The sequence below is a fragment of the Gallus gallus genome, chromosome 9 (assembly GCF_016699485.2).
Source record: "Gallus gallus isolate bGalGal1 chromosome 9, bGalGal1.mat.broiler.GRCg7b, whole genome shotgun sequence".
NCBI classification, from domain to species: domain Eukaryota; kingdom Metazoa; phylum Chordata; class Aves; order Galliformes; family Phasianidae; genus Gallus; species Gallus gallus.
The window spans coordinates 16,543,420-16,556,302 of record NC_052540.1 but is presented as its reverse complement, the minus strand read 5'-3'; the positions used below and the strand labels follow the sequence as shown (position 1 = coordinate 16,556,302).

Genomic DNA, 12,883 nt, shown 5'->3' with positions numbered 1-12,883 from the left:
CTGTCCTTTCTCAGTCGCAACAGGGGAGGAAAAAGCCGTCGTTTATTATCTCGCGCCGGGCAGGAGCAGCCCCTCCAGAATGTGCTCCGGCAGAAGAGGGACTCTTTTTTCCCCCCCTCAACAGCAGCTCCTTTTGTTCTCCAGATCTCTTTCCCAATTTCAAGCTTCACTTGCGGATCCGAAGTTTGTTTGTTAATGACGCTATTACCATCTGGCTCGTCCTACTTTCCAAAAGATATAAATCTCCCCGGTTTCATTGCCCACATTATCATTTAAGTGCCACCATCGCTGGAAGAAAAATACGCTTTCAAGGCAGCGGGTTCTCCCGCACGCCCAGCGCCGGCCCCGAACGCGCTTCCCCTCCCAGCGCCGCTCGGAGCGGGGCACCGCCGCGCCTTCGGTTCGCCACCGTCGGCTTAAGTGAAGCTCTCCCCCCGATGTGGGGCTGCTGAGTGCATCTGGCTGCCGGGAACCGTTATCTGGGGCGGGACGGGTCCTGCCCCGGGCCGCCCCCGCCCCGCACCGGCTCACGTCCCGTACAGACGCGGGGAAACCTTTCCCACCGGCGCCGCGCAGTGATGGGGAGAAAAGTTTGGGCTCCTCCCGGAGCGTAGCGGTCGCGGATTCGTGTGCGCTTGGGCATAAAGGGCCGGGGGGAGGGCGAGAGGGGATGGGGGAGGGAGCCGCATCGGTTTGTGGATGGGCTCCACAATGACTCTATTTATTCGCTGCGACCAGCCCGGGCAGGCTGAATAGGCGAGAGAGGCACCCGGCCTTCCCAGCGCGTGGGCCCGGGGCGACCGACTCCCCGCGTTCCCATGACGGGGGTCTGCGGGACGGCCGCGCCCGCACTGCCCGAACGGCCCGCACGGCCCCGGCCCCTCTGCTCAGTGCATTCAATCCTTCAGTCGATCTCCATCGCTTCTTTGCTGGGTGTCCGGCAGCGCTTTGGCGAGGTTTTATTGAAATACAGCCGTACACACATGCCCCTAATATTGCCAAGTGAGGGAAAAGGTACTCCTCTAATACATGAAGGAAAGAAACGTGGGGACTTTTTTTTTTTCCCCGAGGGATCTAATTGTTGTAAACAATTACGGATGAAAAGAAAACTCACTGCTGATGCACTTGCAGAGCTGTGAGTGCCTGGGAGAGGACGGGGCCGAGGCAGGGACTCACAGTGCGCATCGCATCGCATCGCATCGCATCGTGTCGTGTTGGGCCCTTCGCCGCCGCCACGCAGCCACGGCCCCGCACAGCCGAGTGCAGCCGGGAGGGATCTTGTTTATAAATTTATATGACGACCTTTCCTTTGTGTCTGCTCTAAAGTTGATATGGACAAATTGCAGAGGTATACAATTTAAGTAGATGCACTTTTAATCACCGATCATTAAAATGGTTATGTTAAATATACTCAATTACATGCATGACTTCACCCTAACAGTACTTTCTATTCTCCCAGCTGCTCACGTATTCCTTAACTATAGTCAGCAGAAGAAACTCGATTATGCTGAATCCATACATTTCTATGGATTTCATCAGCCTAATTAATGCTTCAGTGTGGTCCATGTGTCTGAATGGTCCCTTTGCTATTACTTGGGTAAGGAGACAGTGCAGGAATGCAGAGGGGCTTTCTTTCAAAGGTACCCATGGGGGTCACTCTAGGACTCTAATGGCAAAGGTAGCAAGTGTTAAATGGCAGAAACATGCAGAGAAAGGGAAGGCGACGATGTAAAAAGGACACATCGATACTGTAGGTATGCCCAACAGGTCAGTGATGATAATTAAAGTGCTTAAAGAAGAAAAGGTAAACGTAGGGTCTCCAAGACACGCAACGTGCCTGTTTGAAAGCAAACACATCAGCCCACATGGACACACGGTGATGGTCCTGGTGGGAAGAAAAAGTTGGCAGCAGATTTTCTGCTGAAATAACCACCAGGGCAGTGTCTCCTGCCAGCACCAGGTTGGAGTGCCCTGGCTGTTCTCTCATTTTCTTGTTGTTGAAATGCAACGTGTCCTGGAGATGCCTGTGCAGCTGGGAAGAGCTGGGTGCTCTCTCATGGCTGCATTGTGTGCAGTTGTGGTCCTGGCAGCGTTTGGGGATGTTCCTGCAGCCTCTGAGGTTGGTGTGCTCAGGCAGTGCAGGTGCACACGGAGATGGTAGAAGTACCTCTCCTCTCTCCCGCCCTTCCTCAGCTTTCTTCCAGAATGAAGAAGCAATTCAAGTAAATGGAATGCACTGCAGCTTTAGCACAAGCAGCCAATGGCTGCTTTAATAACACATCTTCCTATCTCAGCATTTAGTTGCATCTCAAAAGCAAGTGCTGTCTGCTCTTCAAGCAACCTGTTAATGAATGTGAAATTCATCAGGATGGATTTACATTGTGTTCCCACCTGTTGTGCCAGGAAACCATCAGATCAGCCCTTTCTCTGGCTGCTGGGAGCCATGATGGAAATGAGAGACCTTTCTTTCACCCACTGCCACGCCAAGGAGCCCGCACCTCTCTCCTGTTCCCCATTTGTGCACCGTGGCTCAGTTGTCCTCACTAGTGTCCACGCCTCTCTGCAGCCTTCATCCTTCAAGTGGAGAGAGAGAGAGCAGGAGAGATTTCAGATCCATAACCAAATTATAACCTAGGAACTTTGTGCTTGTCATGCTAATTTAATGACTTTTATAGTAAGTGTAGACTTTCTGTCTTTTGAAATTAGCTCTTCAAAATGCTTTGTGTAATGACAGACACTAGACATAAGAGACAAATGCACAAGCAATAGTGGGATAATAATCTGGCAAACACTGTGCCATTTAATATGAAGATGGAGAAGGAAGTGAAGCACGTCTCAGCGGAGATGTTTGTCACTGCCCGGGGCTGTTGGTCCTCGTCTGTGCTTCGGACTGACCCAAAATGAGGAGGTACTGAGTGTGATACGGCATTTCAGTGTGATGACCCTTTGCCTTCTGGTGGTACATACACGTGTTTGAGGGCTGTGAGCAGTCTGGTTTGACTGGGCTGTGCCTGGGCCCAGCCCCTTTGCTCGGATCCCAGTGGGGCTGTATGTGTGGTGCTCACATGTGTGGCCCTGAATGTACGGATCACCTCCATTCTTCAGAGCACTTCGGTGCTCCCATGTTGTGAGCGGTCCACAAAGCTGCCCAAGAGCTGGTCTTGATAACAAAGGGAGGGATAAACCCCAAGCTATAGGTGTACTGCAGTCTGGGTAACTCTCTCATTGCCTATAATTGTAAATAAAGGAAGTTCACACGACGATCGAGTGACGGGGGAACAAGAGGCCCATTTTAATCAGGTGGTTATCTCTCCTTGGTGGAGATCAGAGCTCCATCGCTCCTGGCCTTCTCATTGTGTCCCCCCTGCTGGAAATGACAGCTCCTTCAGAAATAAGCAACTTGGTCCCTGGATGGGATTTCAGCTCCTTTGCGCTACACATGTACCAATTGTGATCTTACAGCTACAGCGAAACCTCTAAATTATATACGTGTATAAACTCAGCCTCATTAAATCCCTCCGTTTGGATAGCCTCAAGGTTGGAGAGTATATTACTGTAAGCCAGAGAAGACTTAAATTATATCTAAATGGGGATTGAAATGTAGTGGTACTTAAGCACACTTCTTGTCTCAGCTACAGAGGTTTCATTTTTTCCCTTTAGAGTGTTATAATATTACAAACGCAACAGTTTCCTATGTCAAATCAAAGGATCTGAAATCCCGTTTCTTGATTCAGCCTGCAGGTCCCTTTGTGGTGGGGACAAAAACACAAAGATACGATCAAACACTGCTGTCTGACCAAAGAGAACTTATCGCTCATCTGAGAGAGCTTCCTAATTTGAAGCTAAAGCCTTCCCCTTCCCGAGTGCATGTGAGCTGTGTGCTGCCTGTGTTGTTGTCTCGCGTGTGTGCGCAGCTAAACAGGGCTGTGCAGCACGGGATGGGGATTGAGAGCAGGGTTACCTCCCAGCTCCACATCCCCTGCCCGCAGGTTGGTCCGTCCCATCAAAAAAAGGAAAGGTTTTAGTGGAATATCTCTGCGTGTGCGGCTGCCCTGTTTCTGCTGAGCCTGTTTACAGTGGGTGCCTGGGGCACGGCGGGGGCTGAGGGGGCTCTGCCGACTGTCCCCTGCAGGTCAGCTCCGTGGTCCCTCAGCTCGGCACTGCCCTCTCTGCCCGGTGACACTGATTTCCCCGCACAGCTCCAAATCCATCTCTCCGAAGTTGGGGTTGCTGGGAGGGGCTTGACCAACCCCCCCGCTCCCCCCAGTCCCTTTCCAGCGCTGGCAGGAGGGTCAGTGGTTTAACCAGGCGTCACCAGGACTTCGTTTTATCCCCGGCCCACTGGAGCGTGTGGCTTTTAGTGACTGATGGTCACAGTTGCTCTCACGGTGCGTGCTCCAGATGGGCACGTCCTGGAGGCCGGGGGGGGGGTGGGGGGCGGGCGGAGGGAAGCTTGTGGGGGGGAGGACGACACGGGCGCTTCGGAGAGGCCACGATGACACCGGGATTTGTTCTGGGTCACCCCCCCACCATAACGACAAAGTTGAGAAACTTCTACAGCAGTGCAGGAGCGAGTGCGTGTGTGGGGGGGAGGGGGGGGGAGTGTTGGCGGAGCTGGGGTCGATGTGCCCCCCCCCCCCCCCCCCCCCCTCGCTTCGCCCTGCGCGTCATCCCCGCGCACAGCCAGCACGTTCCCAAACTTTGAAATGCCAAATCACGTTATTGCTGCGGCGGGAGGCTGCTTTCGGATCTGTGACAGCTGAGTTTTTCCTATCGATTATGTGACACTGCCGTTCATTTACACAGCTCAAAAGCTTAAAGCCACGGGAGGAGCCCCCAGTTGAACCCGAAATCCTAACAGAAAGCGAATCAACTTTCTGGCCGCTGTTTCAACTGATAGATCAGAACTTAATTCGGAGAGACAGAAAGGGAGAGAAACGACAGCACAGATTTATCTTGCCCGGCGTCTTCCGCTGAAACTTTAGAAACTGCGGCGTTGCAAACCCGGGGCCGAGATGCTAATGAGCGGCAGCGCGTTGTGTCCCCGCTCGTCATTTATTGCCGAGAGCGGATCGCGGCGCTCGGGGACCCGCGCGGGTGCGCGGGCGGAGCAGCGGCGCTGCCGGACCGGGGCCGCTCCGAGCTCATCCCGGCGTCTTTCGGGGAATGGGGGACACTTTGCTCCCCCCCCCCCGCCCCTTCCTTGCGATCCCTCCGTGCTGGGTCTGCTGGGGGCTGTCCAAGCGGCGGCCCATCTCTGGGTTCTGCCGCTCCCTCCCCACCCCCCGTCTTCGCCGAGGTTTCATTACTTGCTGTTAGTGCCTGGAAACAATAAAGGATGTCGGACTGGGCTTTTATTGATTATTTGTCACCCTGTATTTGTCAGTTTCAATAACTTTTCCTGAAGTTTTACTTACGGGCACTTGAGCTTTCGGATTAGGCCAGCTCTGCGGATTGCAGCGAGGGGTAATTATCCGCCGGGCTGCTTCCCCGCGGCCGGGGGGCGACGAACAGCAGCACGCTGAGCGGGCAGGATGCGGCCGGAGCCCCCCAGAGCGCTGCGGGGCCGAGAGCCGCCCCCGCCGCCCCCCGCCCGCGGCCACCGCTCGCTGCCCGCTTTGAGGCCTCCGATTGAAGCCCGGAGCCGGGGCTCGGTGCTGCGGGACGGGATGGGATGGGAGAGGGAGAAGGCTGAGCCTCCCCTCTGGCCGTCTTCCTCCCCTAATAACTTTCCTACCCAAGCGATGCGCGCTGCTCCATACGTGCTCCAGCTCCGCTCATTTGTACACACGGAAGGCGAGCTCGCATAATCGCTGCCGGGCTGGCAGGGTGCCTATCGCGTACAGTGCCGTGTTTGATGTGCTGTATCTCATAGCACGGCGAGCTCGGAGACAAGTGAACACAGAGTGCCCAGTTACACAGGATTTAATTACAGCGAAATGCATTCTCCATGCTGATTAGGAGAAAAATCAATCGGGGGCTTATTTGCCACAATGAACCAATAATAATAATAAAAAAACACCACCACCAACAAAAAAACAAAAACAATTTATTAGAGCAATAATCTCAGTCCCAAATGGTCTAAATATTATTGTTTCTATTGCACTGAGGAAATTCATACTGAAAGTGTTACACAGGGAGCATCAGGGAGTCCTTTCCCAGAAATCCAGCAAGTTTCTAACTGATTTCCAGGGGCCTGATGCTGGCTTAGAAACCCTGGGAACAGGGGTTGGGTCCCCCATTTCAGGTGCAAGTGTTGGCTTGCTGCATCACCTACAGGACGAGATGCTCTGTGGTCTGCAGCTGTCTGTGCCAAATGTAGCATGAGCTTCCCACCAGGGCTTGCAGATTTCCTGCTTTCTAGTGATTTATACATGGAATTCCTAGAAGAGAGGAGGCCACACAAAAGATCCCCGAGCCACAGGCTGAGATAAATGCCTTGCTGTAACACAGCTAGCAAAACACCCCAAGATGTGCCAAAACCTTCCAGCTGGGACTGGGTGGGGAAGTGACCCCTTGGAGGGTGCTGAGCTCTGAGGCCAGGCTGGGACATGGGGGGACAACGGGGGCAGCTGTGCCCTCATTTCTCCTCTCCCACGCGGAGTTGCTCCCCGGTCTCAGCTGGACCTAAAGCTCCCGGGGGACTCCTGGAGAGACAGGGGGTGTACAGGGGGTGCAGGTGGGCCAGGAACCGTGGGGTCCTGGGAGCTGGAAGGCTGTGACTCAGGAGGTCCTGGTTTTGCTTTCCAGCTTTCTGTAACTCCAGTCATCTCCGTCCCAAACCGGAGGGGACCTCATTTCCTGCTCAGCACTCTGCCAACCACAAGGTCTTTTAATAAGGCTGCCAGGGGTGCCTGGCTGCGGGAAGGACAGTCAGTGTTTGTCACCAGGGAGTGAGCTGGCATCATAGCTCTAATCTGAGTCAACAACCTGGCGAGCCCTGAGCATGACTTCATAAATCATGCTATCTAATTGAAAAGCACATGCTTGTATGTACAGGGCTGTTGAAAAAGAGTGCAAAAAATAAAATGTAACAGACACTTCTGTTCTTCCCACTGGCCTATTAATCAGTCACCTGATTGTTTCAACTTAGATTATTTCATGCGGAAAAAAAAAGGGGAAAACATAAAACCACCTTGTTTAGCCACAATAAAAGCACAAATGAAAAAATTCATCTCTTAAGGAGAGACTTAGCCTTTTTCTAATAATAGGAAAACAATCTCTAAGTGTTTTTAATTGAAGTTGTTTTCACGGTTAATTCTAAACTGCTGAATAATATTACCACATGTCTATGTATCCATTTGGCACTGAGGCATATGATGTTTCAGGGCAATTTAACCAGTTCTGGGTGGAGGAAAAGTCCTTTGCAGTTTCCGTATTCACTTGTTTAAAATGTTGGTTGGTGCATACATGCTGGCCTTCCTTGTTCCCTTCCTTCTAGTGGAAATGAAAAATGAATCTGTGACGAAATAGCAGATCTGTGCGGTTTGCTTCTCACACACAAACCTGCATTATTTTCCACCCACAGGAGCTGAGGGATCATGTTGTGCCAGAGCCACCTCTGCAGCCCCCTCGGCCACCTCAGCCCTGGGCAGAGGCTGAGCACATCTGAATATTTCTATTCAACTCTGCAAACAGACGGAGATACTCCAAGGTTGTGCGTGAGTCCAGATGACGTGAAACTTTCAACCCCTAAACCCCTGTTCAGCTGTAGTCCAGAAGCAGGCAGCCCATAGCGGCCTGGGGACGCTGATGGAAGGTTGGCCATCGGAAGCCCTAAGCAGGTTTTTCCCCACTAACACCGCATGCTGGTCTGTGCTCCCTTTCATAAGGTGCTCTTTAAGTATAGGAACACCCAAAAAATTTGCATAAAAGCTTCATCTATTCTACAAGATTGCTTGTAAATTAAGCAGCAGTTTTCCCCTATTGTATTAGGAAGAGAGTGCACTTTGTTTTCTTGTTTACTCAGTGCAATTCCTGACCCCTTGGTGCATTTCTGTCAGCATCATGGGACCTTGCTTACCTGGGACATGTCATAAGTGTGAAATGGGTCATGTTCAAAGTACCTGAAAAAAACAACAGTAATGGTGTCTGACAACTTTTCTTTTTCTTTTCTTTTTTTTTTTTTTTGGCTCTTGTTAAATAATATTTCATGGTGCATTAAGTGGGTTACGCAGCCTCTTCTGAAGAGACCACAGCAGCATATTGCTGCATGCTCAGTGCTGTCGTCAGGCTGTTAGTTCTTAACTGGAGAAAAGCTGAAGGCAGCTGGAATCCCTTCCTGAGCCTTTCCTCAGTTTGTTCTGAATTCGATAAAAAATGGCAATAATTTGGAGACAGATATAGAAAGAAGAAATAAAAGTGATTTCACAATAAGCCCCTTGGCTTGCCACTCGTGACCACAGGCAGATATTAGAAGTGCTAAATCCATTAAATGTTGCTTTTCCAGAAGCCGAAATGTTTTCAGCCAAACCGCTCTCTTGCCGGCAGCTTCGGATGCTGTAGCGGGAACCAGAGCAGCCCAAGGAGAGAAGCAAACAATTAAAACATTTACATGTTTGCTTCCTGATAGACATCTCTACAAGGTAGGTTTTAACGTTTTTGTTTTTTTTTTTCCCTCTTAATTTTTTTTTTTTTTCCTGTGGTAAGAAGGATAAGCTTGGAGTGCCCAGTCACCGTGGTAACTGCCAGAAAAATTCTCCTGAAGTTTGAAGGGGTCAGCGCGCGGGGTCAACAACTCTGGCCTCTCCCCGCGCCGGGGCTGCAGGCTCCGTCCCATGGCCGGGCCTTAGCGCGGGCTCAGCCCTGGGAGGTGGGCCGCTCCCGCTCTGATATAAATTTTTTGAGTCAGTTCACGGCCTGGGCTCTCCAGGTGGCCTCCAAAATCGATCGTGACCTCATGACCCTGTCTAACGGAGGCATAGCATCCAACCTAAGTAAGGATTTAGGCAGGAGCGACAGCTTTCCGCTGAGTGTTATTGGGGACAGTGCAAACAGTTTTGGAAGCGAGGAGGTAGGTATGAGGAGCTGAGGTCATTAAAGGCATATTAAAAAACAATTTTAAACAACCTCGTTAGTGGAAAGTTTGTATTAGCATTAACCATTCCTCAAGTAAACTGTTCTGTCAAGGACCCTTTTTCTCTCCCTAACAATATCAAATCGAGCATGAATGCAGGAAAAATTAGCACTTTATATATTCCAAACCAAACTCATATTTTGATTTTTAACTTATAAACCAAAGTGGCTGACATGTGGTGAGACGGGCTCCCAGGAAGCACGCTTTTGCTTTAATGTCCTAAAACCCAGGAGATGGCTTATTAAAGCAATATGGTTATTTTAGGGAGGAATATCTCTGATGTATGTATTCTTTTTAGATTCCTGGAGCTCTTAAGTGGGGTAAATTTATTTTTAAACTGGGAAATTAAGTCACACTCAGAATGGAATGAAAGTAGGAGAGTTTCGCAGGCTTCCTTTGCTGATCTGTAATTCAAATGGACAAGCTTTGGGTATGCATGTTTTTGCAGAAGAAAATTTTCATCTCGCTAAAAGAGAATAGAGAAAATTACAGTTTTCCTGTGAGATTTTAAACAACAAACCATTGGGGTGGGGACAAGGGTAGGCTGCTGCAGAGGTCTGATTTTGTTAAAACAAATCTATAAACTTGTCCTCTGAGCAAGAGGATTTGCTGTCCTGTTTGATTACCATCCCTGCAAGCCCCCAGCTCTGCACACCGTGCCCACAATCACAGTCACCAGGTGAGTAAGTGGAACTGCACGGAGGAGCAAAGTCCAGTCTCCAAGGAGGAAAATGCTCTCAAACTCTGAGTGACTTTAAAACTGCTCTGAAGGAAGAAAATTGCGTTAATGTTTGTTCCCAGTCTTGGAAAAATTACACAAACTTATCCCAGTGGGAATCCTGCCCAAAGGCTTCTTTCGCTCCCTGTGCTAAACAGCATTGCCCTGCCAGGCAGTGCCATCCGCTGCAACAGTGGGAGCCTCTCGCTTGGACTGGAGCAGAGCCTGGCTCTGCAGAAAGCCCAGAACCCAGGGCCGCCTGTTGGCCGAGGTTCTGCCTCTTAGGGCTGCCATAATCTGCCCATGGGGGTTATCTGAAGAGCAGGAAACGAATTGGTACTAATAAGAGGGGCAGAACTGTGCCCTAAATAATGTGAGGCCCAGACCTGCACGTGCAGTATCAGTGACAACACTCACTCTAATTCCATCCTCACTACTGCCCATAGTTTGTTGCTGTTGGTTTTTGGTAGAACTGTACTAAAACCAATTTATTTGCATTAGCAAGCGTGTTGGTTCAGGGAAGTGCCCTCTATGACTAAGCTTGGCAAGGCAGAGCTCACAGTCCTTGATGAGGATCAGCATCAGCGTATTTGCTTGGTTTTCAGAAAAAGCATTTAAAAATAGGAATTGCGAGCAGCTGCAAGGTGAATCCTCAGTGGTTTCAAAAGCAACTGCAGAATTTTTAGCAGCTTTCTTTCTCTCTCTCTCTCTCTCTTTTTTTTTTTTTTTTTTAATATTCATATCTCCTTTGTAAAGTAAGCATACAGTGTCCCAGTTCCACCTGACAAGCAGGGTGGATGATCCAACCATCTAAAGCAGAGGATCCAACCATTGCACTGGAACTTTGGACAAAATTACCCCAAACTTTCTCAAAAGACCTGGGAGGAGGAATCATTAACAGAGGCAGTGACGGGGGGGTCTCAGGATCTTTTACTTGCTGCAAATTCTTTTGAGTTGAACATTGTAGATCCTGTCCACTTTATAATCAGCCGCAGGTCTACAAATGCCCCCTGATACAAGCCCCTGGGTTTGCATCTTTTGTAACTCTTTGCCTTTTTTTTTAATTGTTCATCTCATACAGCTGGGATGTGGTGTGTGTTGGCAGTTGCTACAGTGGGTCTGCTCATCTTCCTTGGCCCCTCCAGATCTGGGAAGTTCTCACTCCCAATCATTTGATTCCATGAAATACCTTCTGAAGTGCAGGCTGCTTTCATTTGAACGGAACGATATACATGAATGGGCTTAACACAGCGTTAGAGACGAGCAGTCGGAATCAGCAAGGGCTCTGGGCTGGTGGTTCCCAGCCTCTATCATATGGATCACTGCTAATCCATGGGGCCTTGGTGAGTTTGCTGCAGGTGGTCTGTGGAACTGTATTAAATAATAACGCTCATGGTCTTCAATTAAAATTTTGATGAGAAGAGTGTGTGGCAGCCCGCACTCAAGTCTGAGAGCTGAGAGTGATCTGCCGGCCTGAAAGGTCTGAGGATGTCTGCTTCGCAGGACTGTGTCTCAGCCTGTGGTCCACCAGGCAGCAGAAAATATTTTCAGATTAATTACATGTGCAGCAAATGAGCACGCTTTCTCACTCAGGCAAGCAAGCAAGCAAAAGAAAAACAAAACAACAACCAAAAAAAAGCACTTCAAAACAAAATGAAGAAAATAAAAGCTACAAATTAACACTGAAGCCCGAGCCTAGCTGGTGTTTGTTTTTGTCTGAAAACCACATTTCCAGTGGTGCTGAGTGGGAAGCACTGCTCAGCCCAGAGCAGGGCTGGAGAAGATCTGCACTCACCGGAGGAAGCAGTGAAGGCAAGTGGGCAGCCGGGCTGCCAGGTGTGCTGCCAGGAGGTGCCGAACAAATGCTGTACTTCCTTCTCCTTTTCTTCGCCTCTCCTCTCTGCTTTAAGTGTGTGCATGGCTGGCGTGCAGAGGAAAAGTCAAACTAATTCTGATGCTTTTCCCTATTCTAGGCAGACTAAGAGAAAGCACTTAGGGCAGCCTTTGCAGAAGGGTTACAATGTAGGTTGATACTTTAGGAGCTATAGGAAGTTCTTAATCCTTCACTGCCTACGGGACTGTCATTTATAGACCTGCTATTGTCTCATCTTTTATAAGGATGTTTCCTTACATTAAGGCTCCAAAAGCAACCAGACTTGGCCATTGTTCGCAGCTTTCAGCTTGTGGCTTAATGCACATCTAATATTTTGCTTCTGCTTTCACTGCTCTCCTACACAGCAGACTGTACCTACACTCTGGTTTAGGTGACATCATTCTGAAAATATTCATTCCAGCGTTTCATTTCTTTCTTTTTTTTTTCCTCCTGATTTGTCTGCACATCTTGATTTTGCATTAGCCTCATTTATTACAGGTAACGTGGTAAAGCATGAGGAACTTCATGTGATTTGCTTCTCATTTCATGTTTAGTTCTCAGTTGAAGAATAGCCACACGAACACACGTCCTTCTTACAACAAAAACTTGTAAGTGCTAAATTTCCACCAGGTCAAATGCTTTATTTATAATCCAAATTTAAGTATTTCTTACCATATAATGGGAATGAAGTTGGACATGAGCAAACAAAATGGAAATGCAGATTATTTTGGCTTTGTACAAGTTTGCCTGAGATTAGCTGAAATAAAGCAGGTGATCTGGTGACAGGATGATGTTCTGCCTTCCTGCTCTGCCTTGTGTGTGTTACAGACCTTCTCTGGAGCTCAGAACTGTGTCTATAAAATAATAATAATTTCACAAAGTACTTTTTTATGCCTGAAAGTTTTGTTGTCTGCAGTCACTGGTGGGCAGAGCACACAGGAATGTGTGATGTGCTCCTTCCTGATCCCGAGTTGCGCCCTGCTTAGCAGTTCCTCTTGCTGTTTAGTTGCTCGTGTAGTTTCCAGTTATGTAACCCATCTCGTTTTGTGAATATGTGAATTTAACAGCTGTCATTGTCAGCAGTGCTGGTGTGGTTTCTTTTTTTTTTGTTTCTTTTTTTTTTTTTTTGGCAAGCTGGCATTACTCATCAGTCTCATGGCAGTTTTGTTTGAAAAATGCTTGTGCTAGAAAAAGTGGATTTATCAGCTCAGCACTG

At 49.1% G+C, this 12,883-nt stretch overlaps 1 long non-coding RNA gene across 8 annotated transcripts in view; it reads left to right on the top strand.

Annotated features, from left to right (window-relative positions):
• Positions 1-12,883, top strand: part of LOC107054087 — a 301,151-nt gene that overhangs the window by 230,220 nt on the left and 58,048 nt on the right. For 7 of the 8 annotated variants that reach the window (XR_006930991.1, XR_006930985.1, XR_006930989.1 and 4 more), the window contains 2 exons: positions 7,529-7,654; positions 8,450-8,585. This is a non-coding gene — a long non-coding RNA (uncharacterized LOC107054087). Of the gene's footprint in view, positions 1-7,528; positions 7,760-8,449; positions 8,586-12,883 lie in introns of all 8 variants that reach the window. The other variant, XR_006930987.1, reaches the window with a different exon arrangement.